The following is a 5,354-nucleotide window of genomic DNA, read 5'->3' on the forward strand; positions in this document are numbered from 1 at the left end:
ATAGAGCAATCTTTGACGGAAGTTTCAGGGCAAATTCAAATTAAATCCTTGAAAACTTTGGAGCTGTCAAAGAGCCAAGCAGGTGTTTACCAGAGAACCCCGTTCCATGAGCAATTACATAGGAATAATGTGGAGAAGACTTACAAAAACTGATTCTCAAATACTTACCTATATATTTGAGGTTTATTGTATTCCATATTCTATCACCCCCTGTCCTAGATGAACAGAAATAATAATGTTTGTTCTGTAGGTGGTATTTATAAAGCATTTGAGCTGCAATTAAACAGCAGCTCTAATCCAAAGAGTTCATTAGTTCAGTACATATCTCCCCTTTCTCCACTTACTCACCTAGATGCAGCACTACAAAGAAGTTGCTGTAATTTTAAAAGTAGCTTATTTTATTGAGGCAGCTAAACGTAACGAACTGTGTTTCTGAATGTGTGTGTGGAAATATATAAAACTTAAGGCTTCTGTTAGTGTTAATAGAGCCTTTATGCATATTTTGCCATTTACATCAATGTAATCTCTGAGCCTGAAGGTCTGTATCTTTAAAAATTATAGACAATCGTCAACAATTTTTTATTCTATAGAAAAATGCTTGATGGTCAGTTCGTGAATGACTACAATAACCTTTGCCAAATATGTTTTGGAAGTTGCTGGCATTTTTAAGTTGAAAGAGTGACTCCACATGATGCAATGGTCAAACAGGACCATCTTTTAGTGGTTAGATACCACTCTCCTCCAGCTGAATATTTATGATATATCATTATAGGGAATGTGCACTCTAAACCTGCTGAAAAAATACTAGCAGGTGTAAAGCCACATTTTTTCATTCATTGTTTTGGTGTAGTGCTTTGGGGAAGATATCTTCCTTCCCTGGGGAGCAGAGGATGTCTGTAAATAAAGCTGTAAATACTTGACAAACAATGTGGGGAAGCTGCTCTCATGTGAAAGTGAATCTGGGAGAAGAGTTCCCCGATTAAGATGCAGACCTGAGGTGCAGTGAAATCCATTCTTTGTCACTTTTTCAGCTTGTAAGGTTCACGCTGCTGTCATTGAAAGCTTAATAACGTTTGAGCCACGGTGGCATATTTATGTACTGGTTAGAAGTGTCCTGAGAAGTAAGTTTATAAAATCACGTTAAAACAATGCCAAGAATGGGTTTGCCTGGATCAGTTATTAGAAGAGAAATATGTTCTGGATATGAATATACACAGTTACATAATGTTTGAAGCCTTCCTCGGTGCCCAGATGTCTCGTGTTTGAATTCAGGACACCTGCTGTGAACATCTTTTTTTCTCTTTTTACAACAGCAAGAAACGTAGACAAAGAATACTTATCTGTATCTTATACTTTCAAGAGATAGGGTAATAGAATTTGCCACAGACATTGCCTGCCATGTGGATAATTAATTACATTAGTTACCTACAATCACTCTGATTTGTTTGTTGCCCTTGACAGCATTAATGAGCACATACACTGACAGCTCTGAGAATTTCCACCGAGAAATCCATCATACAATCTGTTTAGTCCAAGGGCTGTGCTGCCGGAAGTGCCAGTCACGTTAGGGATGATGAAAACAGACAGATATTATGCAAGACTTGGCCTCTTGCTGCTCTGTTGCCTCAGCCTATGGTAGACATGTGGATATGTATTGTCATCTAAAGGCTTCCCACGAGGCTGTGCCACCTGACAGGTATCACAGTGAGGAAGACTGTGTGGTTTAGCCATTCGTAAAACAGAGTCTGCAGAAGTTCCTCCTGAAAAGCCAATGTCTGGGGGAAGGAGACCTCCTTTTCCTTCTCAGAGTGCTTGTGTGACTCTACACACAGGAGCGCTTGGTCAGAAACTCACTGACTGCCACTTGGTGCTGGCTGGTGTAGACACATAGGGACGGGATACAGCACCTGCGGGTCAGAGCACCTGGAGGCTCAGCTCCTGCCTCCTCTGGGGTCCCACTTTGCCCAAAAGGCTGCTTGACTACACAAGGAGAGAGAAAATTAAACACCTTATCCCAAAGGTTAGTGAAGGTGGAGCCTCTGTCTCTCTTCAGTCACAAGCCATGCACATGATTCAGTTTTATATTTTTCCAATGATCTGTGGTTGTCATACACACTGGAAATTTCTGCTGTAACAATAGCTTTCTCCATTCCCCAGTTCTGTTCTTGCACAAAGACCAGCCATGTCATACAACACCTTGTTCCAATGCCCTCATGCTTTCTGTGTTTGGAAGAAACTGTTGTGAATTATTATGCAACCCAGAGATCATCTGAGTAGCAGCAGTACTTCAGCCTCCCACCAGAGGAAAAGCTCTTGGATCTCCTGTGAATCTCAACCAGATGACTGACGCCTGACATTTTTTCTTGTGCTTACTGTGCCTCTGTAGGTGACAGAGTAGCCAAAGAGATTACCCAAGACAAGGTTCAACATGCATGTCTTAAAATGATATGAAAGAGAGGAGACAGCTGTTCTGAGCTGACCTAAGTAGAGCACAAACTTCCCATGCACATCTCTCGGTGCTGCAAACAATTCTCTCCTATCCACAACGCACAACAGCCCCATGTAAGTGTTGTGTGTATTGGTCGAATGTAAGTGCACAGCTTCAGCTACGATGTAAGGCAAAAACCCCAACCTATCAAGAACAAAAGATGAAAGAATTGTAAATAATATGAAGGACAGCTGGAGCCCAGCCTAGATGATGCCCTGTAGGATGCCAAGTCCTGCTTCAGTCAATCTCAGCCAAAGACGTGGCTCAGCTGTTCTCTGTATTTCAGCTGGTTCTCCTCTCTTTCCTGGGAGTTAATGTTACTCTTCCACAGGCATTCCATGAAAACGCTCTCCAAAGAGAAGCACTTAAGAACAGCAGTCCTCCCAACCCAGCTAGATAGAGTACAAGAACAGTGAGAGAGAAATAATGAGATTTCTCAAAACAGCAAATTTGAATGAATTTCATTAGAACTTATGTTCTCATGTCTCACAGGTCCTTTTGAAAATTATTTCCACTTAAGGTGAAATTAATCTTTCCTAACTAACCATTTTGAGAGGCATACATCTCATCTAAGATAGATAACCTTTCTAAGATGCAGTGAATTGTCCCTTTGAGAAACATTAACTTAAAGCAGATGTTAAGCTAAAATTTTGTGAAATTAATCTTGAAGTGATCTGTCCATGGCCACACTTTAACCGAGCAGGGAATAGAAGTCTGGCTTTTCTGGATTTTGATCTGTACAGTTCTAGGCATTAGATTCCCTGCCTCAAAGCTAAGTGTGTACTCCTCTGACATTTACTCCCCCACAGAAGGATACAAAACATTTTTTTAAACTATAAAGTTATGGGATGTTGCCTCTCCTCAAGCTTAAGTTCATTACATGTTCATGCTTCTTGATTTCATAGTATCAACTTTCTAGATTTCATTCAGATGGACGTCACCTCACTACAGAATGAACACATTCTAAATCTGGAAAAAAAACCTCTGAACTGAGTTTTATTTGGTAGGTATTACAATTATCATGGGCTGATTTCTTAGTTAAACATATTTTTTCCTTTACATGTGAGTGGATGTGCAAGGAGTGCATTGCTCAGGTCTTTCCTTGGAATACTGGTGTTTCTTAGCATTGCATAAAACCCTGCAGTGGGGTAGGTCCTTTTATATTTGAAACCCCAGGAGCTCTACATCTTGACTGTATTATGTTACCATTGACCTTTTTCAGAATAAAATCCTTCAGTAATCCTTTTTTATGTTCTATAAATCTCAGGATATGTACTCATATGTATTTGTGTGTGTGGATGTAATCTGGCCGCCTTAGCACAGCATTAATGTTCCTGGTAGTGACAGCAGTTTGCAAGCTTCATCCCAAAGTACGCTACCCCTAAGCATCTTCTCTGAGAGAGCGTATTCCTTGCAGACTTCTTGCAGTCTTTTTTGGAGCACTTGTTCTTGGACTTTCTGACAATGAACAGCTTCCACTGCAGGCGTGGACAAATGCTGAAAACTAAGCACATACACATGCCTAAATTTCAAGCCAGAGAATCAGATTAATAACATAGGTGCAACTCTTGATTTATGTTTTCTGATTGGCGCAGGGACTCCATTGCCAGGTGCACAAACAGGCAAGTTTCCCTTGAGAACCAGATAAGCGAGTCAGGACGGACAGAACTTCCAAGCAGGACAGAGAGAACAATTTGAACTGGACCTGCAGCAAGTGAGGCAGGCCAGGCTCTGAATATGTGCATGAAGGTCTAGAGATGGGAAGAAATTATGGGAAGCTCATTATTCAGATCCTTCAGTTTTGTGAATCTGAAAGTTAATTATAAAATTTAATTCTTGACTAACAAGGAAAAGTGAATGTTTTAGCATATGGTGCCAGATGTTATTGTAGTAGAAAAAAAAAAAAAGAGGAAATGAAGTGAAGCTTTCTGCTATTTCTGCAAATATGTTAGTCTTTTCTTCTCAACATTTAATTAATTTAGATAATTTTTTTTTTTTAAGAAAGCATCCTTTGAAGAGACTCCCTGTCCAAGATAAAGCTGTCAATCTTCTCTGGAGGAGGAGGAAAATGTTCTGATCTGGATTTATGAACTGCATGGTCCCACAGCTGGAAGTTAGGAAATGTAGAACAAAAGTGACTTCTTATCACTTAGTTTCTTGGAATAAGTCCAAAGGAGATATTTGCTTAAAGCTAAAACTCCTTTCTCATTCAATATTTTCAATTAATTTGGCAACAGCAACTTGAACAGGTGCAAATCAAGAAAATTTTCCCAAAATATAGCTAGAATTTTGTTACATCTCTTAATGAATAATAAAAATTGTGCATGGTAAAGGCCTAGACTTTATTCTGCAATGAGTTTTGTTCTGTTTATCTAAAGTTTTCATGGCATCCCCTCTGACTCTCTTAGATTTTCCTAAGTAAAGCATGTTTGCATATTGAGACCCTTAACAAGCTTAGAGATACCGCCATTCCTTCCCTTAACAGGGCAGGGTACATTGCAGCCATACCTTTGTACTAGATACGAAGAAAAATCCAGGCAAATGCTCGGCACATGAGGGGCTTGCTGGATTACGGTTATAAATGTAGTTCTGTGCCTCAGTTCTGTATAGTCCACACGCTAGAGGAGCACTGGCAGAACATATGTCTCGTGACCTGGTTAGCCTCGCTTGGATACAGGATTTTCTCTTCCTACTTAGAAAAACAATTGTTTGAGTTGCTTTTCTATTCCTCCAGCGAGCTGAGGGGGACAGCAGGTTGTAACTGGTTGTGCTACTCAGGATTCACTGTCTGCTTGCAGCTCTGGGCCTTGGCAGGTACTGCAGGTTTGCATTTGGTCCAGTTGCCCCTGAGCAGCTCCCCACCGAA

Source organism: Egretta garzetta, unplaced genomic scaffold (genome assembly GCF_000687185.1).
Source record: "Egretta garzetta isolate BGI_Z169 unplaced genomic scaffold, ASM68718v1 scaffold209, whole genome shotgun sequence".
Taxonomy (NCBI): Eukaryota; Metazoa; Chordata; class Aves; order Pelecaniformes; family Ardeidae; genus Egretta; species Egretta garzetta.